Here is a 27042-nt window from a genome sequence, read left to right as displayed (position 1 = left end):
AGAAAGTTCAAACTGGAGAGAGTCAGTGCGCGTAGGAATCAAACTCTGTCCGATAAAAAAGGGAGAAAAAAAAACAATTACTGAATTACAGAACTACCCCCAACAATTAAAAAAAAACACGCATAACATTAAAATCTCCATTTAATCAAAATAACCTTCCTAAATCTACACCATCCATTAATACAATCCAATGCACTATATTCGTCCTCACAGTCCTCTATAATATCATTGTCCTCATTTGAATACATACCCCTCTCTCTCTCTCTCTCTCTCTCTCTCCCTCTATATATATATATATATATATATATATATATATATATATATATATATATATATATATATATGAAAGAAAGAGGAATACGAAGGAATATAATGAAATAATATAAGTACTTGATTGCTTGACGAATGAAGTGCATGAATACATCCTATATATAGTGAAAGATGAATAATTAACAAAGCTAAAATTTAGGACTAATGCTCCATGTACTACTAATCCATGATCTACTTACATGCTACATTCAGGGGACTCTCCACGCACTGCTATGCTGCATGACCCATGTCTGTATACCCAACAAGTTTCACAGCTTCATTAGTAGAGTAAAAAGTTCCATCATTACTCGTACCTTTGACATATCTCAGAATTCGTTTTGCTGCAGTCGAATGTGATTCTTTTGGTTCCTCCATGAATCTGCTAAGTATTCTAACTCCAAAAGAAATATACGGCCTTGTTGCCATCAGATACCTCAAACTCCCAATTAAGCTTTTATAAGCTGCAATATTCACATTGTTACCACACTCATCTTTGGACACCTTAAATTTTTCAGCTATCAGAGTTGAAACTAGTTTAGAATTTTCCATTTTGAACTTTTTCAAAATATCAACAACATACTTCTTTTGTGAAATAAAGATTCCACCATCCATCTGTACAACCTCAAGGCCAAGAAAGTAAGACATAAGACCCATATCAGTCATTTCAAATCTCTTAATGAGTGCCTCCCTGAATTCTGGATTAGCTTTAAGTTATTTACAGTAAAAACCAAATCATCAACATATAGACAGATTATAACAATATCACCAGAATTAGTGCATTTGACATATAAAGTATGCTCATGAAGACATCTCATAAAACCACTTTCAACAAAATAAGAGTCAATGCAACCATACCACGCCCTAGGCGCCTGCTTTAAGCCATATAAGACTTTTCTCAACCTGTACACTTTATGTTCCTCCCCTTTCTTCACAAATTCTGCAGGTTGCTCAACATATTTCTTCTTCAAGAAAACCATTCAAAAAGGCAAACTTGACATCCATTTGATGCAATTTCTAATCATTTTGAGCAGCAAGAGAAATAACCATTCGAACTGTATCAAGTCTACTTACATGAGTAAAAACCTCAAAATAATCAATACCTAGTTTCTGCTTGTAAGCTACCAACCGTTCCTTAAAACAGTCAATTTCTCCATTTGACTTGTATTTCATTTTTCAAACCCACTTTACTCCAATTGACATCTTTCCAGGAGGTAAATCTGTTAACTCCCAAGTACCATTTTTTTCAATGGCACATATCTCCTTATCCATCGCCTTAAGTCAATGAATTTCTGTAGCAGCCTCCTCAAAGGATAAAGGATCACAATCTATAAAAAGAGCAAATTGAACAATCTCTTCATTAGACATGTCATTATCATGATCCAAAACATAATCCTGTAAGCGAGCTGGTAAGTGGCTGATTGTAGTATATTTGCAAACAAATAATACCCGGAGTATCGGGTAATCGATCCACATGGAAGTGGTTGTATTAAGCACTAGTTACTAATTTGTTCATTAAAGCTAATCCTAACGATAGACTTGGATGATTGCATTAAATAAATAAAATAAAGCAGTGGTTCAGGGTTTTGAAAACAAAATAGAGAGATTGAGATTCCTGGGATTCAAGTGCTTAATCCTCTAGTGCCTAACCTAATGTAATATTAAATCTGGGTTCATACGAGTGTGAGAATGCAAGGTGGTATAGAACTACTCTCGTAGTCACTAACACTAGTGAATTTCCACTCTCGTGGCTTAAACACCCAATAAAACAAGATCAAGCATCATAAATTCCTAACTACTACCATCTCTCGATGTGCAATAATCAAGAATTAAACTCCCTAAATAAATTACCCTTTCTCAAGGTGCAACAATTAGGTGCAATTATGTGTGTCATAAATTATGCCCAATTCTCGTTGTGACACAAAGAAAGCAAATGAAGCAAGTAACTATGACCACTAATTACAAGCATCAAACAATATTATCACGATTGCAACACAAGTATTAAACCCAAATAGTAATATATTAAAGAATTTGAGAGCTCAGACACATAGGTTCATAAATACTTTTACCCAAGAATCTCTAATGGAATTTAGCCAAGCATGGCTAAATTATACATAGCATATAATAATAAATACAAATTATCGAAAGAGTACAAGAATGAACCAGACGATTCTCTCAAATCTCCCTAGTCTTCTTCTTGCTTCCCAAGATACCTTGTGGCTCTTGATTTCTCTCCTTCTTGTCTCCAAAGATCTCTGAATGAATATTGGGGTTGAGGAAGGTGGGATTTTATAGCTAGAAGCCTAGAACCAATGTTGATTGAAATAAGAATTCAGTGCAAAATTGGACTGAAATTGTATCTGGACCGAAATTGAAATTTTAATTTGATTCGCCGCCCTCCAATTTGATTAGGAATAATATTGCTGCTTTGGTTTGCATAGGAATTGAAGTATGAATTAAATTTGAAGTTTGAAGTCAGCGCCTTTGCATGTCGCGCCTTTTTGGTTTGCCGCTGCGTCATTCTCGACTGGAATCTTTACTGGAAAATTTGGACGCGTCAAGCCGGCGTCGGAAGTGCTGTGTACATGTCATTCGGTCTACTTTGACTCCAAATTTATCCTAGGACTTCCCTTGCTCATAACTTTGACCTACAATGGTTCAAAAACACTAACAAATACCGTAAAACATTCAAAACGAGTGCGAACCATAACTAAATGATAAAGCAAGGGTTTATGCAATTAAAATACCAAAATCATGAACCTAAGCCTAACAAATATAATTAAATCAATACTAAAAATATGCACAATTAGGCTCACATCAGTGGCGTTCGCGTTGAGATCGTCAAACTGATAGCTCCGGTTGGGAAGGAGACTGGACATTATCTTGAATCGGTTGCTCATCAACAATATTCTCAACAACAGGAATAACATCTGACCTTTCATCTTTAGCTGACCAATCCCAGACACTATATTCATCAAAAGTGACATCACGACTTATAACAACCTTTTTAGTTTCAAGATTGTATAGCTTATAAGCCTTTGAAGCGTCACTATAACCAATGAATATGCACTTCTCACCTTTATCATCCAACTTCTTTCTCAGTTGATCTGGCACATGTGCATATGCCAAACATCCAAAAACCTTGAGCTCTCTTATGTAGGGTTTTTTCCAACTCCAAGATTCCTTAGGTGTCTTATCACATACACTCTTAGTTGGACACCTATTCAACACATAGATAGCACAAGCAACAGCATCTGCCCAAAAAGGCTTAGGCAGATTTTTAGATTTCAACATGCACCTCACCATATCCATGATGGATCTATTTTTCCTCTCAGCCACTCCATTTTTTTTTTTTGTGGAGTGTATCTGGCTGTCATCTGTTGCTGAATACCCTTCTCCTTCAAAAAATTATCACAAGAAATATATTCCGTACCTCTATCAATTCTCAAGATTTTAATTTCATAACCACTCTGCTTTTCAACAAAAGCCTTAAATTGTTTGAAAATATCACATGCATCAGACTATTGCTTCAGAAAGTAAACCCATGTTTTCCGACTAAAGTCATCAATGAAAGTAATAAAGTACTTACAACCTCCGTGTGAGGGAACCTCCAACGAACATATGTCTAAGTGAATAATCTCCAACTGTTTTGTGGCTATCCTTGATTTGCCCACGGGGAAGGGATCTCTATGCTTCTTCCCAATCACACAAATCTCACAGATACGATCAAGGACATTTACAACAGGTAAATCAGAAACATGTTCTTTTCTCGCAAGATAGTTTAATCCAGTGAAATGAAAATGCCCAAATCGCATATGCCATAACCAATTATCATCACAAACTTCAGAATTAAAGCAAACCAAAAGTGTATGCTTAATTTTCAAAGGAAATAGTCGATTTTGAGACTTATTTACCTTTGCAATCAAAACTCCTTTAGCATCTGCAATGGTACAACACCCCTGAGCAATATTTATCTTATATCCTTTTTTCTGACAGTTGTCCCATACTCAACAAATTTTGGTGTAGTTCAGGAACATAGAACACATCAGATATAAAATTGTGAGTACCATCTTTCAACTGAATAGAAATTTTACCTTTTTCCAAAATTGGCACTTTTGACTTATTGCCAAATGTCACTTCAGACCGGATTCATTCATCTAGTTCAGAAAACAATTCTTTCTTCCCACACATATGGTTACTACACCCAGTATCCAAGAACCATATGTTCTTATCTGCAGAAAAACTATTGCTGGCCAAAAGTAAGGTTTCAAAACTCTCACCCAACTTTTCAGCAATGTTTGCTTGATTTCCACCATTGTCCTCATTATACCAACAATCTGCAATCTTGTGCTCATACTTACCACACTTGTAGCAATGAAATGAAAATTTACCTTATTTGGTATTACCTCCACCTCTTCCTTGGTTGGAGTTACCACGCCCTCTTCCACTAGATCCCCCTCTTCCTCTTCCACGACCTCTGCCAGATCCTCCACCTCTCTGATTAGTGCCAGTCACATTAAGGGTGACTTGGCTCTTCAAAGCTTCTTCTGCAAGTGGTTCCGATTTTGACGCAATCCTGTCAATATGACTTTCTACCATACCTTTCAGCTCTGCAATTGATAAGAGCTCGATATTGTGTGACTCTGTTATTGAGGCCACCACATGGTCATACTTCATCGACATAATTCGAAGAACTTTTTCAACCACTGCACTATCTTCAATCGTATCTCCATATAGCCTCATCTTATTCACCATATTAATAAGGCGAGTGAAATACGTCTCTACTGTTTCTGTAGAGGCCATCTCACAATTATCATACAACCTTCTCAACTACCGTAACTTAGACTTCTGTGTCCGATCGACTCCTTTGTGTGACACTTTTAAGATGCCCCAAGCTTGCTTTGATGTTTGAGCACGAGCTAATTGCCAAAAATTGAGTAATGAACACCTTGGTGAATCTGTCCCAAGGCCAGTTGATCTCGCTGTATTGCAGCTGCTTCAACTCTTTCGGGTAGACTGGGATCAACAAAGCTCCAAAGATTTTGGGCTTTCAAATGTGTTGTCGTCATAATTTGCCAATTATTGTAATTGAGTTTCCCGTCCAATTTGGGACCCGACCATACAATATTGAAATTTGCTGCCATATTTAACTACGGAAAATATCTCGGGGTTGAAAGGTTCACTGTCTCTGATACCAAATGTAAGATATATATATATATATATATATATATATATATATATATATATATATATATATATATATATATATATATATATATATATATATATATATATATATAATAAAGTTCAAATGCGGCGAGGTCTTCCCATGCGGCGGTGCGGCGAAATTCCAGAATACACCAACAGTGTTAGAAAAACACACCACAATGAAATGCAATAAAACATCACAGAATACACAACAGACTCAAAAAAATACACCATATAACTCACCACCCCCAATGGTGTATTTCTGAACAGTGTATGGTGTTTTTACTCACACCTAATGGTGTGTGTTTGGTGATGCAGGGCTCTGTTTACTCTTTTTTTTTTGTGGTGTATTTCCTAACGTTGATGGTACATATTTGTTGAACTATTGGTGTTGCCGCACCGTAAGACACTGCCGCACCGTAAGACACTGCCGCACCTGAACTCGCCTATATATATATATATATATATATATATATATATATATATATATATATATATGAAAGAAAGAGGAATACAAAGGCATATAATGAAAGAATAAAAGAACTTGATTGCTTGACGAATGAAATGCATGAGTACATCCTATTTATAGTGAAAGAAGAATAATTAACAAAGCTAAAATTTAGGACTAATGCTCCATGTATTGCTAATCCATGATTATAACCGGATATCAGAGTAGAGGCAGAGGCTAAGGGAAGTTTCTCTCCATAAAAAATGAAATTGGAAAAGTTGAAATCAATGACGAGTTACATGAGACCCTATGTTTGAAAGGGAGAGACGATAACAATTATAACAAAGTTGAAGTAGAGTTGTGTGAGAATGGTGAGGAGGTTGTTGTTGGTTATGCTTGCACTATGGAAGTCTTGGATGCTAAGACGAAGTCGTGAAAGTGAAATGTGTATTGAGGTTATTAATTTATAAAGCAGGAATGTAAGATTATTGACGGTTTAAAATACTTCAGGTAGCAATTTCAACTATCAAAATAATTTTGATAAATATTGCAGAATAAATTTCAAATAATAATAGACATAGATATCTTTTAACGCAATTGAAGAATGTTTTCTATTCCGTGGGACCACACCCAAAATACTTTTCAACCAAGTACAACTCTGAGTTTTTACACTTTAAAAGATTCAACGAATTACTTAAACTAGGACATACACCTATTTAAAACACTAATCTTGTAACTTCTTAAAAAGTAAAAATTTACAATTTGAGCTAATTCTGCAAATTACACAAATTGTAATCAACTTGAGTTTTCATTTTCAACAGTTGGATTCGTTGAAGCGCTCTGAATATGTCTCTGTTCATCTTCTTGAAGTTTAATTTCCTTGTGGATAATTGTAAAAAAAAATCTCTGAATTGCCACTTTCAATAGAATTGCTTTGTCTAAAAATTCATTTTTTCTTGTCACTATAAGAAGCCTATATATAGTTAAATAGCTCCTTATAAATTTATAATTAGCAGTCATGATCCACGTTCCTCTGGCTTTGAATCCCACGTATAGATCGACTTCATGTGGAATTAAAATTGAAGATAAAATATCCTCCACTTGTTAATGCTATAAAATAGGGAAGCCAATTTGACTTTGAAGTTTGAACAAATCTCCACTGCCATTTTTTTTTTTTGAGTAGTATTTACTCCAGTAATATCTGTTCATAACTACTTTCTCAACCTATTAAAGCAAAAAGAGTCAATACCATATCTACTAAGATTTGAACCCATAACTTCTCATATGAAAGAGCAACTTAGAGACTTGAACCCATAACTTCTCATATAGAAGAGCAACTTAATGCCGCTAGATCACAAAGTTAATAAGCAGGTTCATTTCATGCAAATTTGACTTTGGACAAATTTCCACCACAAGCTTTAATTTGGTAATTATTTCCTCAAATTCATGTCATGCGCTGTAGTATTCCATATTTCACCATCAACGTCATGTATGCACAAAATTAATTTATCAACAATGTTCCAAGTAACATTAATTATAAGATTCACAATCTCTCCCTTTGACATTTGTTGATCAAAATTAAGGGTGTGTTTGGTTGATGGGATTTGCTCATAGGAATGAGTATGAAAGTGATTGTTATTGTTTGGTTGATAGGTTTTTAAAACATTACTATGGATTTCAAATACCCCATCAATTTAAAAATTCATATCCAAATAAAATAAGGGTTTCATTCCCTTATTCATTCTCAAACACTACTATTAGTAAGCATTCTCATTCCATCCTACTACCAAACATGTTAAATACTTTCACCAAAAGTCCAAAACTCATTACCATTACCAAGTATTTGATACCCATTCCGATTCTTATGTGCGAACCAAACACACCCTAATTGTTCTCCCAATGTTGGATGTTCTCCCCCTTTCTGATGAACATGCGCCAAAGAACCATTCTCATAATAAATAGCTCAACCAAGTAGTAAGTCATAAATCTCTATCACGAATAATAAATTAATCGAATGTAACTAGAGAGAGACGTAGCGGAGCTACTAAACTATGCCAATGAAGGATTTGCAACCTATGATTGGTACCATCAAGGACTTTAGTTCGGCAAATTATTGTGTGAATCATAATAAAAAGTACATTTTTAATATATTAAATGTACATTATTTTTGTACTAAATATACATTATACAATATAATGTACACTCAAAATAAAAATAATGTACATTCCCTAAATACAATGTATATTACTTTTGTACTAAATGTACATTATTTTTGTACTGAGTGTATATTATTTTATAATAGACAAAATATTATCTCACAACTTATGTGTGGACCATGCAATAATGATTGCTTTAGTTATGAAGCATATCACTTTCTAGAGCATTTGGGCTTGTGGTAGAGTTGTGGGCTTGCTTGCAGTGTTGAACTTCTTAATTTTGGGCTTTCTCACAACAAATTGAACAAGTTATCTGTGGGTTGTCAGAAGGAATGAGTTTGTAGTTTAGATATCAAAACAGTGCCGTTTCTTTTAATAAAAAGAAACGACACCTGTTTCGCGCGGTCTACAAAAAGTAACTATGTTTGTATAACATACTTAGTTTCATTTTATATACACTGCAGTTTCATTTTGATATAACTACAGTTTCATTTGAGATACATTGTAGTTTCATTTTGTAATTAGCACACCAAAAATACGGGTTCTGTTAATCTGTAACAGCAGTCGTTTCTTTACTTAAAGAAACGGTACCGTTTTTCACTGTGGGAAATCTTCGAATTTTCGACCACCGTAAAGTGGTCGGAAATTGACGATTTCGGTCGAAAACCCCTCTACCGACCACTTTGGGCATTCGGAAAAACCTCTACACACATATAATTAGATTTTAATTTTTAATATATAATTATAATTTATTTCATTTATATTTAATACTAATATAGTTTACATATAATATTTTTATTTTGCAATTATAATATTATTAAGTTATAAAGTTTATAAAATATATAGTTTATATAAAAGGAAACTTTATTTTAATCTAATATATATAATATATAAACATAATAAGTGTGGATGATCGTTATACCCTTCAATTATGTCCGTTTTTTCGTTAAATATTTTTATACATTATGCTATAAAAGTTATACTTTACAATATTTTGGACAAACATACCTCTACCGTTATAACTTCCGTTATCTTTTCCACTATTGTTACCATGCACATACATCCACTATATATATTTTCTTATCTTATTTAATAATAACATTACAATATATACACATTTATATATATGTTAGTTATTTCCTAAAACATAAATATCAAATTTATAAAAATGTTTTACATTATTATTATTATTATTATTATTATTTACAATAATTTAATATTTAAAATCTAAATAAATTTAAAATTTTAATATAAAGTATTAATATTGGGCACCTACTTTTTTGCGCATCGTGCATAAAAAATACTAGTATATATACTAATAAGAGCCAATAAAATTAGGCCTATAATGAATAGAAAAAAAAAATGTCCGTCAAATTATTAAATTAAATGACTGGTTCAAATTTAAAATTTTCCTTAAGATTTCTAAATTTATTTTTAATTATATAATTTTCAATAAGACGGGTCTTAGGTCGAACCACATCCCAATCAAAGTTGGCATAATTAAGTTAATCACTCTATTTTACTCTTATTAAATTAAATAAATTAATAGCTACAACAATTATGCATTTCTTTAATTTAGAATTATGTGTCTACAATGCCTTTATTTTAAAAAATTATTTATTATCAATAAATTAAATAAGAGAAATAATTTCATTAGTTATATTATCTTTATTTTTTCCAATGTAAATATTCTTTACATTCAAATTCATCAATTGATATTCATTACATTGTCCATTATCTTCCTTATTTTTACACTATCTTGTAACTAAATATCAAAGTTATGATACAAAAATAATGTTATATATTTATTTATCATGTATTTTATTAGTACCATTAAAAAAAAATTTTAAAAATAGTTTGAAGCCAATCATATTAACTAAGGGTGTTAGCGAACAGAGCTTTCGGCAAACTACTTGTGTTCGTGTTCGGTAAGCGTTCGTTTATGTTCGTTTGTTAAGGTAAACAAACCATTAACAAACAAAAATTAGAGCTCGGTTAATAAACGAACAGAGCTTGAACATTTGTATGCTCGTTTGCTAAGAGATCGTGAACAAGTTCGCTTGTGTTCGTTTAATAATGTTCGTGAACAAGCTCGTATGTGTTTGTTTAATAATGTTCGTGAACAAGCTCGTTTGTGTTCGTTTAATAATGTCCGTGAACAAGCTCGTTTAGTGTTTTTTTAATAATGTTCGCGAACATGAACGTAGATTATTTCTTGTTCACGAACGAATTGTGATCATGAACATGTGCGTTTTGTTATTAAAGGTTCACGAACGCGCTCATTATTAGGACTCTATGTATCTGAGTCTGTTTAGAACTTCTTATCAGGTCAACTCTCTATTCTTATCCCTGTCACACTATGACTCTCTATTGTATATATTCACATCATCTGATCTCATTGTAATTAAGTTCAGTAATACAATACAATCAGTTCTCATCTGGTATCAGTAAGCTAGGGTTTTTCCTTTGTCTATCGTCCCTATGGCTGACGAATCTGTTGATTCCTCCGAACGGACCGGGTCTGATGTCGTCAAGTTTGTCTTCAATTGTGTCACTATCCACCGCACATCACTTCATCAGTACCAAGTTAACCTACAAGAATTATTTGTTCTGGCGTACGCAAGTCCAGACGTTGTCGTCTTCCTCCCGTGCCCGCGTGTTAAATCTTCTCGGCCAATTGCAGGGACTGGACCAGGGTGATTCGTTGGTAGACAGACAAACTTCCATTACCTAGTTCGTCTCCGTCACAACACCCCTATTGCTGCCTTGGATGCCGTGTCCAATGATGAGCTGCCAGAACCGCCGCTACCAACTTCATCCGAACCAGCCTTGGATCCCGGACAGGTTGTCTCGTCGGGTGATCCCGTAGAGCCCGTTGCTCGCTAGCGGGGCCGTCCACGTGGGCGGTCCACCAGGCCAAATGTCCGTACTCACTCTATGGCCACTCGTAGCAACACAGATGCTCCTCTTTTTGCTCTAGCAGCTCAGGTGCCTCCCACAGTACCCACATGTCACTCTCAAGCTGTCAAATATCCTGAGTGGCGTGAAGCCATCAACCAAGAATTCAATGCTCTCCTCCATAACCACACATCGTCTCTAGTTCCACCCACTGCAAGTATGAATACTATTCGTTGTAAATGCGTGTTCCGTACAAAGAGAAAGGCTGATGGTACTATTGAAAGGCATAAAGCCAGGCTAGTTGCGAAAGGTTTTAATCAGGTTCTAGGCCAGGACTTCTTCGACACATTTAATCCAATGGTAAAGCCTACGACTGTAAGACTCCTTCTGTCTCTAGCTTTATCATCTGGGTGGTCTATCAAACAGCTAGATGTTCATAATGCTTTTCTGAATGGTAATCTGGCTGAAACAGTTTATATGAAGCAACCCCCTGGTTATATCGATGCTAACTTCCCGAATCATGTTTGTTTGTTAAAAAGATCACTGTATGATTTAAAACAAGCTCCCAGAGCTTGGTTTAATCGGCTATATACGTTCTTACTATCAGTTGGCTTTCAAGCATCAAAGACAGATGTCTCTCTATTCTATTACTCTAAAGGCTCTGCTTTTATTTATCTATTGGTGTACGTGGATGACATTCTTGTAATTGGAAGTGATCAGGGTATTATGTCTCAGCTCTTGTCCAAACTGTCTACTACATTCAAAATCAGAGATCTTGGTGAACCAAATTTCTATTTGGGTATTGAAACAGTCAAGAGTGACAATGGGATTATTTTATCTCAACAACGGTATATGAATGATATTTTAACACGGGCTGTGATGTCTGAATGCAAACCCCTTTCTACACTCATATCTATCTCGAAAACTATCCCCTTCAATGCAGATCTATATGATGATCCCACACAGTACAGGAGTCTAGCTGGAGCACTGCAATATCTCACTGTCACACGACATGACCTATCCTTTGCAGTTAATCAATTATGCCAGCACATGCATCCTCCCACCATGTCACACTGGGAGCAGCTCAAACGGGTACTCAGCAGTTGATCATGGTTTACGCATACGACGGTGCTCATCAAGAGACATTCATGCTTTCTCTGATTCTGATTGGGCTGGTTGTCCTGAAGATCGAAAATCCACGAGTGGCTTCGCTATTTTCTTGGGGAGTAATCTTATATCCTGGGTTTGCAAGAAACAGAGAACTGTTGTCAGGTCATCCACTGAGGCTGAATACAAAGCTCTTGCAGATGTTTGTGCTGAGGTTCTATGGATTATGTCATTACTGCGTGAGATACAGATTCCGGGCATTTCCATTCTAAAATTATCGTGTGATAATCTAGGAGCTACATATATGAGTGCCAACCCAATCTTTCATGCACGCACCAAACATGTGGAGATTGATTATCATTTTGTTCGTGATCTAGTAGCTTCGGGCAATATCCAAGTCAACTTCATCTCCACGAAGGATCAACTTGCTGATATCTTCACCAAAGCTCTGCCTGGACCTAGATTTTCTTCCCTAAGGGACACGCTACAGGTTACTAGTATACGCTGTGCTTGAGGGGGAGTATTAGGACTCTATGTATCTGAGTTTGTTTAGAACTTCTTATCCCTGTCACACTGTGACTCTCTATTCTTATCCCTGTCACACTATGACTCTCTATTGTATATATTCACATCATCTGATCTCATTGTAATTAAGTTCATTAAATACAATACAATCAGTTCTCATCCTCATGAACGTAAACCAACATGTTCGTGAACGTGTTTGTTAACGTTAACGAACATGTTCGTGAACGTTTTCGCGAACGTTGACAAACACGTTTGCTAACGTGTTTGTTAACGTAAACGAACACGAACAGGATTTTCAAAAACCTTAACAAACGAACACGAACATGAACACCCCAAAATTCTTAACAAACGAACACGGACAATATTTGTTCGTTTATGTTCGGTTCGTTAATAGCCATTATTAACTACTCGGGGGATTTGTTGACAAAGAGTGTATTCAAATAACTCAACAAATTAAAGCGAGAAACTACATCGTAATATCTTTGGACTACATCATATTTAAAATGTTCAAATTTTTACTACTTTATCTAATCTTATTCCTTAAACTAGGGATTTCTTTATGTAAACGCGAAAAACTTTTGAAAATATGTAAACGCGAAAAACTTGAATTGTATTTATTAAAAATTTAAAGTATCGGTTACAAGTAGTATGTATCAATCAAGAAGGGGTACAATCTCTGTATATGAGAAGTCCTCTAATTCTCTACTAGAAGTATGCCTATTAGAACTGTGCCGAATTTGGAATATGCCAAATTGGAAGTGTGCCGAGCTCAGGGTATGCTGAACTTGAAGTATGCCGAGTTCGGGAGTATGGCCGAACTGGAAGTATGCCGAACTCGGGAGTGTGCCGAACTGGAGTAGTTCCTTACTGAAGGGCCTTCGGAGTTAGTAGCTTGTTCCTCAATGAAGGGCTAATATGCAGCTTGATCTTCAAAGAAGGGCTTCTGGTGTTCAAGTGGCGTGTTCCTTAGCGCGGTATACGCAATACAACTGCGGGCCTGTTCCAAACGATATCCTGGAGAGATTTCGGCAGAGCTTCGATATGCAGATTTCCAGAGCCCCCATTCTTGAAAATGAAACCACTATTTATAGTGGTGAGGGTGAGGAAAAAACTCCAACTAACCCTTAATTCCTAATTTAATTTAATTATTTTAATTAAATTAGGGAATGTATCGGGACACCATCGCGTCTAGGTTCATCATTTCATTAAATTTTAAATAATGTCAAATAATCCATTTTCCTCAAAATTATATAATCCACATATAATTTCTTGATGGGCCGAAACCGAGTCAAACCCGCTAATTAGGCAACCCAATTACTCCAAGCGGTCTGGCCCAACTCAATTAAATATTTCACGATTTTGGGCCGAACAATCCAACATCTAATTACATTTAATTACGTAACTAGACTAATTAATTTTTCAATGGGCCATTTAATTAACCCAATTAAACAATTATTGGTCCAATTAGCCTAATTAATGTAATTAATTTAACAGCCGATGCCTAATAACACACAAATCAGCCCATTTAAATTTTCGATGCTAACAAATTGCCCCTTTGAGACTTGCTTGTCGTGCCTTAACCGGAAAGGGAAGGTAGTCTCGAAATTATCCGTGGTAATCCAAGAGTCTGTATTTGGAGATGGCAACCCAATAATGTCATTTTGTGATCGCAAGTGTCTATATCTGCATGTAAAAGCCCAATTTGGCAGTAGCCCACGATACAAATATGATAGTAGCCCAATATTCAAAGCCCATAGTGTATCCAACATCACATTAAATGCCCATTTCTTTTTCTTTTCCTTCCTTTCGTTTTAACCAAATGTTTAATTAGATTTCTTTTTTACAACACCTGGAAAATTAATGCTTAGCTTCATCCTACCACTTCGCTCAAAATCCCGCCATCTACGCGCAAAATATGAATTTGATAAGGATTGAGAGCAATGACTTGATGAGATAAAAACTAAACATACTCCCATTCCAACGAACTTGAGCACTATAAATAGTCTCCAGAAATTCTTTTTCTGCAGCCCAAGACACAGAGCTGCCTGCAACTGATCTGACTGAGCTTTCAATTTTGCCTCTAACAAGGTAATTCTAATTCTTGCAATGTACTATCTTCTTGTTTTTCTTGCTTTTATTTTGACAGGAGGGAAGAAGGAAGGCGGGACATGTTACAGGAAGCGTGACACATTGGATAGAAAACACCTGGAAGTTGGCCTTCTAGGTGTATTTCATCATAACTTGCTCGCACTGCCTTTGGGGAACATTGGGCTGGCACTTTTGGAAAAATGATTTTCTTTTGAGGATCTTCTCTGCTATTGTTCGGACCCCAGCCGGCCATTATCATGGAGGGTCGTCGTAGCAGCCTTGGTTGCTGTCACATGGGATACCACCGAGCGCGTGCTCCGGCACGTTGCTATCATCGACGAGCTCGTCGAAGGAGGATACATATGGCTGTCGACAATGACACCATTTGGAGAGGAAAGCTAGTGGTCGCCGTGCTCCGGCGAGTTGCTGTCGGTTCATCGACGGAGAAGATGGAACCACTATGGGAGTTGCTATTCATAGAGGAGGCTCTGGAATTGAAAGGCTCATACTTTGCTTTTGATGTATTCCAGGAGTTTGCCGTGCACCGTAGGCTCATCGCCGGAGGACCGATTGCTTGGAGAAGTAGGGTGTCACTGGTGAATTTGACGGAGAAGAAAGCTAAAGCTTGCCGGTAGGAGGGACCACTGCAGAGGTTAGCAACAATGTACCTTCCTTTCTCTTTTCCGTTTGCTTTGATTTGTTTAAAGTTCCCCACTAAAGTGAAATAGGAGAGGGTTTAAGTAGCCTTTCCCTTTGCATTGCGTGTGTCAGTATATAACGTGTGTAGTAGACATAATTTTTTTGTTTGCTTTCTTTGCCACGCGGGTGTATAATACGTACTCCATATATTATTTGCTTTTCTTAATGCAGTACATACATAATACATATGAACGTACATGGTCCATGATTTTGGCAGTGGGTACATATATAATTGGCAGCATATCTTGATTTGCATGTAGTTTAGTATTTGGCAGTGGGTACACGTATATAATTGGCAGCCTATCCTAATGCGCGTGTAGTTTAATAATAGACTTAATAAAAAAAAAATTCAATTGGATAATTTAATTAGAAGAAGTCCAAATATGATGAAGATGTTAATCTGAATGAATTGATGTAGTCCAAATATCAATTCAGATTTGACCCAAAACCAAAACAGGCCCAATAAAAAAAAATAATAATAATATTATTAATTTTTTTTTATATGAGCCCAGGTCTGACCCAAATGGCCAGACCTGGCCCAATTCACTTAAGCCCATCATTCATCATCTTCTTCGTGTTCAGCAACGCAGACCAGCAGCAACGGCGAAGCAGTGCAGCGGCGAAGATCAACCAAAGGACGCCGGCGTCGCACAAGGAGAACAGACAACGGCAACGTCGCCGGGAACCCAGCGCCGCCGCCGCCACCAGACCTCGATGCAACTCCAACGCCACTGCCGCCGCCAAGCGCCTACATCAGCCGCGATGCAAACCAGTCCGGCCGAACGGTTCCTCTGCGTCGTCGGCACTCCATCACCGGTGCTCCAATGTCGACGGCAACTGAAGGAGAATGACCGGAGCAGCCGGCGTTTTCCTCCGTCAACGATGAGCCGCCGGCGATTTGGAGTCCAAAAAGAGACACGGCGAAGTAGATTCAAAAATCAAAATTAATTATCCAATATATATATATATTTTGTTTCTTAATGCGGAATAAAAACTTAATTTCCAGCAGCCCAGACAATATAATTGCATACTAAAGAATATTCACATAATCTCAATTATATAACAAAGTATATAAAATATGCAAATATTTAAGAAATTGTAAAAAAACTAGGCAGAGATTATTTATGGCGACTGATACCAACTGTTAGACTAAAATATCACATGCATCAAAGAATATGTGATCATAGGATCGACTAACCTCCAGCCATAGTTTCGGTTACGGTTGAGCGATCCGGACTGCTGCAGAGATAACGAGTATTTTGTCTCTCACTTTACTCAGCTCTCTCTAGATGGTGTACGAGGTATGTAATGTGAGCAGTGAGAGGACTAGTGACCTTATATAACCACTGGCCATCATTGTGGTTGATTGTCTTTAGGTCTCCTAAACCCTAACCAGACTCCTAATCATAATGGTAGTCTAGTTATTAGGTTATTAGTGTTGCACCACATATCAAATACTGAATATTATCATAACTTATCCTAATGTTATAATAATAGTAACGGATAAACATTACATTCTCCCACTTGGTGCAAGCACTACCACTCAATAACAGAAATACACCAACCATAATGATATGTTCTCATTAGCACGAGTAGTATCCATTATGATCAAATGCAAACTGCCATTGAGCACTTAATTAGGAAACAAAACCCAACGAAATAAACCCTATGTTTATTCCAAGTCCCTGAAGTACATTTTCTCATCAATATAAAGTAAATGAAGGTGTACACACTTAATTGAGAAAATGTCTGAATGCTAAAGAATTTTATTAAAACTGAATGTATATATACAAATTACAAATTGGGCGAAAGTCCCATTTTCTGAATCAGATCCTTGAACTTAAATGGTGGCATGCCTTTAATCAAGGGATCTGCTAACATCAACTCAGTATGAATGTGTTCAATGAATACAACTTTATTTTTGACACGCTCCCTAATTGCTAAGAACTTGATGTCGATGTGCTTAGTTCGACTTCCACTTTTGTCGTTCTTAGCTAGGAAGACTGCAGCTGAGTTGTCACAGTAGACTTTCAATGGCTTAGATATAGAATCCATAATTCTAAGCCCAGAGATAAAATTCTTTAGCCAAACACCCTGTGAAGTAGCCTCGAAACAGGAAACGAACTCGGCTTCCATGGTAGAAGTAGCTATTAAGGACTGTTTAACACTTCTCCATGAGATAGCCCCACCGGCTATAATGAAGACGCACCCTGAAGTTGATTTTCGAGAATCAACACAGCCAGCAAAGTCCGCGTCTGAATAACCGACAAGATCTAAATTGTCCGTCTGCCTAAACCCAAGCTTGTAACCTTTGGTTCCTTTGAGATACCTTAGAACCTTCTTTACAGCTCTCCAATGGTCCAACCACGGATTGTGTTGGTAACGCCCTAGCATTCCAACCGCAAAAGCAATATCCGGCCTCGTACAGACTTGAATATATCCAAGACATCCAACTGCTGCAGCATAAGGGATGTTCTCCATGGATTCATTTCCAAATCATTTTTCGGACATTGGTCCAAACTGAATCTATCCCCCTTAGATATGGGAGCAGCGTTTGGTGAACAATTTTGCATATGAAATCTCTCTAAAACTTTGTTTATATAGGTTTCTTGAGATAAACCCAGTATACCCCGGGACCTATCTCTCTGAATTTTAATGCCAATAACATAAGAGGCATCACTCATATCCTTCATATCAAAGTTTTTAGAAAGAAATTGTTTCACATCACGAAGCATCCCCTTATCATTGGTGGCAAGTAAGATGTCATCCACATATAAAACAAGAAAGCAAATTTTACTCCCACTCACCTTCTGGTATATACAGTTATCTGAGGGATTTTCAACAAAACCAAATGAAGAAATTACCCCATCGAATTTGAGATACCATTGACGGGAGGCTTGTTTTAAACCGTATATGGATTTCTTAAGCTTACATACTAAATGCTCACCACCCCTAGAAGAGAAACCTTCAGGTTGTTTCATATAAACCTCCTCTTCTAGATCACCATTTAGGAAAGCGGTTTTCACATCCATTTGTTGCAACTCAAGATTAAAATGTGCAACTAATGCCAGAATGATCCGAAGTGAATCTTTCTTTGATACAGGAGAAAAAGTCTCCTTGTAATCGATTCCTTCTTTTTGAGTAAATCCCTTGGCAACAAGCCGGGCCTTGTATCTCTCAATGTTGCCTAATGAGTTTCTTTTAGTCTTAAAAACCCATTTACAGCCAACGGCCTTGGCCCCATTAGGCAACTCAACGAGATCCCAAACTCCATTGTCCTTCATGGAATTCATTTCATCTTTCATGGCTTCTAACCATAAGTCAGACTGTGCACAATTTGTGGCTTGAGAGAATGTTTCAGGATCATCTTCAGCCCCTATGTCAGATTCTTGTAGATACGAAACATAATAACTAGGAACTGCTGATCGCCTTATCCGAGTAGACCGTCTTAAGGTTGGACCCTCATCACCTTGTACAGGCTGCGGGGCAACTACCTCTTCAGGAACTGGTGGCAGTTCTTGAATCGGTTCAGTCTGCATCGGCTCAGAATCTTGCTGTATATCCTGAGTTGGTTCAACCATTGGTTCGAAATCTAGTTCAGGCGGTTGCTGCAAGTCCTGAACTGGTTCTTCCAAAGGCTGATCCTCAACAGTTTGTGGAATCTCAACGGTAGGTGGTATATCTGCAGGCATAACTAAAGGAGCACTGCGGATAAGTACAACCCCACCAGATGACATAGAAGGTTGAGAGTCAATATGATCGAAGGAAGGAACTAAGTCCTTAAACCGATCACTCCCACTAATCAAGTCATCTTCAAGAAATTTAGCATTCCTTGATTCCACTATCCTAGTAGTATGAGATGGACAATAGAACCTATAACCTTTAGAAGATTGTGCATATCCAATAAAGAAAGCACTAATCGTCCTTGGATCAAGTTTCTTCTCGTGTGGGTTATATATCCTCACCTCAGACGGACATCCCCAAACACGCATATGTTGCAAACTCGGTTTCCAACCTTTGAATAACTCAAACGGTGTCTTAGGGACTGCCTTGGTTGGAACACGGTTTAATATATACGTTGCCATCTTAAGCGCTTCATCCCACAACGACTTAGGAAGCTTAGAGTTGCCAAGCATACTCCGCACCATATCCAGAAGGGTCTGGTTTCTTCTTTCAGCTACACCATTTTGGTCCGGAGAACCAGGCATGGTGTATTGGGCAACAATCCCATGCTCTTGAAGAAACTTAGCAAAGGGACCAGGTGCTTGTCCATTCTCAGTATATCTACCATAGTATTCACCACCCCTATCAGACCTAACTATGTGTATTTTCCTGTTACATTGGTTTTCAACTTCAGCTTTAAATGATTTAAAGGCATCCAATGCTTCATGTTTATGATGAAGTAAATACACATAGGAAAATCTTGAGAAGTCATCAATAAAGGTGATGAAATATTTCTGACCAGGTATTGTCATATCAGGACAACATATGTCAGTATGAATAATTTCCAACAACGTTGAACTTCTATTGGCACCTTTCTTTGACTTGTTTGTCTGCTTACCCTTAATGCAGTCAACGCAAGTCTCAAAGTCAGTATAGTCTAGAGTAGAAAGTACTCCATCCTTTACCAACCTTTTAATACGCTCAAGGGAGATATGACCTAATCTCCGATGCCACAACATTGAGGAATTGTCGTTAATACTACACCGTTTGGTGCCGTTTTGAACATGTAAAGAATTGTAAACTGAATCATTCTTTAATTTAAGACGGAAAAGACCATTAGACAATGTACCAGTACCAACACAAGTAGAATAACGAAATAACTTGAAATCATTGGCATTAAATTCAAAAGAATATCCGAAGGGTACAAGTCTAGATACTGAAACTAAGTTCCTAGAAAAACTAGGAACATAAAAAGTCTTTTCTAATGTCAATACAAAGCCATTGTCCAAAACTAAATTGCAAACTCCGACAGCTTCTACTGGTGACGCAATCTTGTTTCCAGAGAAGATGATACACTCAGTTCCCTTTGGCTGTCTCAGTTTTGTCATATCCTGCAAAGAGTTTGCAATGTGGATTGTTGAACCAGAGTCAACCCACCAGGAATTAGTATTAACTTCTGACATGTTAGATTCGAAACAAACGAAAGAAGATGAAATGTTACCTTTTTGGGACATCCATTTTTGAAACTTGATACAATCTTTCTTCATGTGTCCCTTCTTTTTGCAAAAGAAACACTTTTGTATCTTCTTAATGTCTGCTTTCGGGGTTAGTTTCTCCTTAGCAGCTATGGTAAGTCCCTTAGGCTTTCCAGATTTTCTTTTAGGCCTTATTGTGGCCAAAAAAGCACTTTCCCCAAGCTCAGTTACAAGTCGCGTTTCCTCTTGAGTACACATGGTAATCAATTGATTGATAGACCATTCATCCTTATGTGTATTATAGGCAATTTTAAACGCGCTATATTCCTGAGATGGGGTATTTAGTGCAAAGTGCACCACAAAGGCATCTGGAAGAATAATTTTCAACTTCTTCAATTGTGCCGCAATGTCCCTGAGTTCCATGATGTGTTTCCGCGTTCCCTTGACAGTGGAAAGACGCATATTGATAAACTTCATTATCAGGGTACTTGCTAAAGATTTATTCGCGTCAACAAATTGCTCATCGATGGCTTTGAGTAATGGCTTAATGTCCTCAATATCATCGACGGGACCACAAATTTCTCTGACAATTTTGGACTTAATGAGGAATACGCCCAAGCGATTGGCTTTTGCCCATCGCTCGTATAGCGTTTTTTGTTCCTCAGTTCTTTGCGCAGTAAGCTCAGCAGGCTTCTCATTGCGAAGAGCATAATCAAACCCCAATATTCCTAAATTCAATAGAACAGCGTCTTTCCACTCTTTGTGATTGTCATAATTAAGGATAGGAATATCAATTGTTATTGATTAAGTGATTGGAAGAGTGACTGTAAAAGAAAAAATTGAAAGCTTGGTTAGAATATTTTCGAGGCACAAAATTAGAGAGAGATACTGAAGTACATAATATTACCAATGTAAATTTATGCAAAAGATAAATTCGGATGCCATAAAAATTGCCTGTGGGCTAAATTTTTACGCATAATGAATTTACCAAAAACTGAATGGTGGAAACAAAATGGGTGCGATTTTAATTTTTCCACCCTTAATGACAAAACTACCAAAACTATATGCCGATACATAATCCCTGTGGGCAAATTATGATCATAGTATGGTATTTCATCCTAATTAACCCTACAAATATAACAAAATTGCCTGTGGGCTAAATTTTGCCATATCACGCAGAGTGAATTAAAATATTCTTGCATTAACTTTATGTGAGTAAAACTTAATATGTAATTTTGGAAAAATTAAAGATGTTGTGGCTACTCTTTAATTAACCAAAGAACATAATCACATTAGCAAGAAAACCTAATAAACAAACAGATTAAACCAAAATATGATAGACAATCCTTAGGTATACTCCCAGGAAAGTTGGTCGAGACGAAGCTCGGTTAAATACCAACTCCTTAGACAGAGTAGCGTCGCAAGGGGACTAGTAGCAACAAGGCTTTTAAGCCAGGGCCATAGAACTAGTATTCCTCCCCAAGAAACTTCCCTAATTCATGTGTTCTCATTTTTGAAGTAAAATCGTTTGAGAGATCTAAAGAGTAGTTTCACCTATGGATAAGGCTTTGAATAGGGTAAAACTACGAATTGTTTATGTACTTAATGTGCTTTAGGAACTTTATAAAACACGAGTGGAGTAATAACTGAAGATTGAGTAATAATATGCATAATCTAACTTGAAAGGCACTAATTCACCTAAAAGGCACTAAATCATGCATAACATATAATTTAGACATAAAAGGCTCTAAATTTTCTTAATGAACATGCTTTTCTATAGGCATATAATTATAACAATCAAATAATTATTGCAATAAAGAGATAAATAGCATGCTCAGATTATGCATATTACTCACAAATACTCCACAATTAAATTGCAACACTTAATACAATTTAAAGTGGAAAATATTATTAAATTAAAATTCAACTGAAAAATTAAAACTGAATAATTATTCAAAGTTGATTAATAATTTAATAATAGACTTAATAAAAAAAATTCAATTGGATAATTTAATTAGAAGAAGTCCAAATATGATGAAGATGTTAATCTGAATGAATTGATGTAGTCCAAATATCAATTCAGATTTGACCCAAAACCAAAACAGGCCCAATAAAAAAAAATAATATTATTATTAATTTTTTTTTATATGAGCCCAGGTCTGGCCCAATTCACTTAAGCCCATCATTCATCATCTTCTTCGTGTTCAGCAACGCAGACCAGCAGCAACGGCGAAGCAGTGCAGCGGCGGAGATCAACCAAAGGACGCCGGCGTCGCACAAGGAGAACAGACAACGGCAACGTCGCCGGGAACCCAGCGCCGCCGCCGCCACCAGACCTCGATGCAACTCCAACGCCACTGCCGCCGCCAAGCGCCTACATCAGCCGCGATGCAAACCAGTCCGGCCAAACGGTTCCTCTGCGTCGTCGGCACTCCATCACCGGTGTTCCAATGTCGACGGCAACTGAAGGAGAATGACCGGAGCAGCCGGCGTTTTCCTCCGTCAACGATGAGCCGCCGGCGATTTGGAGTCCAAAAAGAGACACGGCGAAGTAGATTCAAAAATCAAAATTAATTATCCAATATATATATATATATATATATATATATACATATATATATATATATATATATATATATTTTGTTTCTTAATGCGGAATAAAAACTTAATTTCCAGCAGCCCAGACAATGTAATTGCATACTAAAGAATATTCACATAATCTCAATTATATAACAAAGTATATAAAATATGCAAATATTTAAGCAATTGTAAAAAAACTAGGCAAAGATTATTTATGGCGACTGATACCAACTGTTAGACTAAAATATCACATGCATCAAAGAATATGTGATCATAGGATCGACTAACCTCCAGCCATAGTTTCGGTTACGGTTGAGCGATCCGGACTGCAGCAGAGATAACGAGTATTTTGTCTCTCACTTTACTCAGCTCTCTCTAGATGGTGTATGAGGTATGTAATGTGAGCAGTGAGAGGACTAGTGACCTTATATAACCACTGGCCATCATTGTGGTTGATTGTCTTTAGGTCTCCTAAACCCTAACCAGACTCCTAATCATAATGGTAGTCTAGTTATTAGGTTATTAGTGTTGCACCACATATCAAATACTGAATATTATCATAACTTATCCTAATGTTATAATAATAGTAACGGATAAACATTACAATTTCATCATAACTTGCTCGCACTGCCTTTGGGGAACATTGGGCTGGCACTTTTGGAAAAATGATTTTCTTTTGAGGATCTTCTCTGCTATTGTTCGGACCCCAGCCGGCCATTATCATGGAGGGTCGTCGTAGCAGCCTTGGTTGCTGTCACATGGGATACCACCGAGCGCGTGCTCCGGCACGTTGCTATCATCGACGAGCTCGTCGAAGGAGGATACATATGGCTGTCGACAATGACACCATTTGGAGAGGAAAGCTAGTGGTCGCCGTGCTCCGGCGAGTTGCTGTCGGTTCATCGACGGAGAAGATGGAACCACTATGGGAGTTGCTATAAATAGAGGAGGCTCTGGAATTGAAAGGCTCATACTTTGCTTTTGATGTATTCCAGGAGTTTGCCGTGCACCGTAGGCTCATCGCCGGAGGACCGATTGCTTGGAGAAGTAGGGTGTCACTGGTGAATTTGACGGAGAAGAAAGCTAAAGCTTGCCGGTAGGAGGGACCACTGCAGAGGTTAGCAACAATGTACCTTCCTTTCTCTTTTCCGTTTGCTTTGATTTGTTTAAAGTTCCCCACTAAAGTGAAATAGGAGAGGGTTTAAGTAGCCTTTCCCTTTGCATTGCGTGTGTCAGTATATAACGTGTGTAGTAGACAGAATTTTTTTGTTTGCTTTCTTTGCCACGCGGGTGTATAATACGTACTCCATATATTATTTGCTTTTCTTAATGCAGTACATACATAATACATATGAACGTACATGGTCCATGATTTTGGCAGTGGGTACATATATAATTGGCAGCATATCTTGATTTGCATGTAGTTTAGTATTTGGCAGTGGGTACACGTATATAATTGGCAGCCTATCCTAATGCGCGTGTAGTTTAGTATATATATATATATATATATATATATATATATATATATATATATATATATATATATATATATATATAGCTTGTGGATGCATGCTTTGCCTTTTTTTGTTTCAACGTACGTGTCTGATGCTCTCCCCCTTCACTCTGTGTATGTCAGCTTTTATCCTCTTGTTTTTTTGTACACAGATGTATATAACCATGAGTCTGGCGGTGTTATTTTTCCAAATATGCAGACCACCTTGCGTGTGTAAGTGCATATACTAATGCATAGCCTGGTCCCAGGAAAATGTGTATACGTGAGTGCTTAAATGGCATCCCTTTTCTTTAATGTACTTCCCCCCACATATCCATATATATACACCTGTGGCAGCAGATGCATGACTTTGCTTCTCCCTTTTGATATATATGTAAAGTGGTAGCAGATGCATGAGTACATAGCCATTGGTCCATAGATTACGTGAATATGTATTACTTTCCTTGGTTTCTCTATTTGCCTGCAAATATATATATATATATATATATATATATATATATATATATATATATATATATATATATATATATATATATATATATATATATATATATATATGTTTATAGGTACGACATACGCAGTGATATGTACAATATAAAATTCGAGCTTTTGCCTTGCATGTGATATGGGTGCGCGGATATACATCTGTATTGTTTAATAATGCGTGTGGTATGGGTTTGCCTTGTATGCAATGTAGGTATATATGTATAATATATATCATTCGCCACTTTGTTTGTATATGTGAATCAGGTATATATATGTTTCTATGAATCAGGTATATATATATATATATATATATATATATATATATATATATATATATATATATATATATATATATATATATATATATAGCTCTTGCCAATTTGTTGTGCATCCATATATATCCGATTACAGTAGTAAATATCATCTACCAATTGGATTAACCCAACAGGGTAGCTCAACTGGTAAATGAGCTCTCTTTGTGGGGGAGTACTCTAGGATAACCCAGGTTCGTTGGGCTACCTTCTGTGTCTTTCGGAGCGAATCAGGTGGACCTGAACCGTTAAACGGACAGAGAAAGACCCGGACCACATTTTGCATGTGTTTGCTTTTATATATATATATATATATATATATATATATATATATATATATTATTATTATTATTATGCAGACCACATGTGTGTAATGTGTTGTACCCGATCTGCCTGTATTATGTGTTCGTATGTATTATAGTCATTTTCGTGGCAATTTTTTTTTTAGACTTAGCTTTGGCTTCAAAGCTGTCTTTTCTTAACACTTTTTGACTTGACCTCTCGATTCTTTATGCAGCTTTAGAACCATTTTGAACAATGGTAGTGTTTTGGGAAACCGTGGGAGCCGATCAGAAGAGGAGGCTCAAAGTATCAAGTGATGAGACTGGAAAAAAAAGCATGTTGTTCATCGCTTGCCCACCGATGACACCAAGAACCCTCCTTGCCCCGACACTGCCCTATCGAGTGGAGGACTGGACTCGCAACGCCGAACACCAGCCATCCAAAACGTGGGTTCTAAGAACCGGGCTAGGTCATACGGAATACTCAGACCCACTCCCGACACTGGGGTGACAGATCCTTAGGGGTGAGGCTTCATGGAACCAACATCCCAGCTTCAGAGGCGAGTTCAGCTTCACAACAGGATATTAGGAATGGACAGAGACTATACTCAGTATGCACCGTGTACTCCTGGAGGCCGTGACGATCTACGACGGCATATATGCCTCGCTATTCACCTATGACCGCTCGACGCATATCGTCCAAGCGTTCTGCGAAGCGTGGTGCCCCATGACCAATACATTGCTTACATCACTCGGTGAGCTTTCAATCTCACTTTGGGATGTGCATGTGCTCTGCGGTCTACCGATATCCGGCGATATCTACGATGAGTATGTCCCAACCGCCTCAAAGTTAACGGGGGAAGACGCCAAACCTAATTCCACTCCTCAAAGTTGTAAGTACTTGTTCCAAGCATATTGCCACCTTAGTGATCGGAACAAGCAACGAGGGAGTCGTCGCGGTCAAAACAATAATGACCGTTCAGTTCACGTTGTTGACTGGATAGCATTTTGGAGTAGAAGACCGTTAGTTTATGGCAGACCAATGCCAAGGAAAGAGGACCGCTCGCGGGCAACGACGTCAGCACCCCCGGCGGCACTGCCGGCCCCGCGGGTCGCCCCTTTCATCCCGCTTATCGCCCCACCTAGCGATATCTTAGCTTATGCGGAAGAGTGTCAATTGGTGAAAACATTTGGTCCCAACCCGGTCCCGCCGGGTGCAGACACAACGAGATATTGCAAATTTCACTGCCGCTACGGCCACGCCACCAATGACTGTCAGGCATGGAGAAAAGAGATAG

The sequence above is a fragment of the Ipomoea nil genome, unplaced genomic scaffold, assembly GCF_001879475.1.
Source record: "Ipomoea nil cultivar Tokyo-kokei standard unplaced genomic scaffold, Asagao_1.1 scaffold2781, whole genome shotgun sequence".
Classification (NCBI taxonomy): domain Eukaryota; kingdom Viridiplantae; phylum Streptophyta; class Magnoliopsida; order Solanales; family Convolvulaceae; genus Ipomoea; species Ipomoea nil.
The sequence above is the reverse complement of the archived record's forward strand: the minus strand, read 5'-3'. Positions refer to the sequence as shown.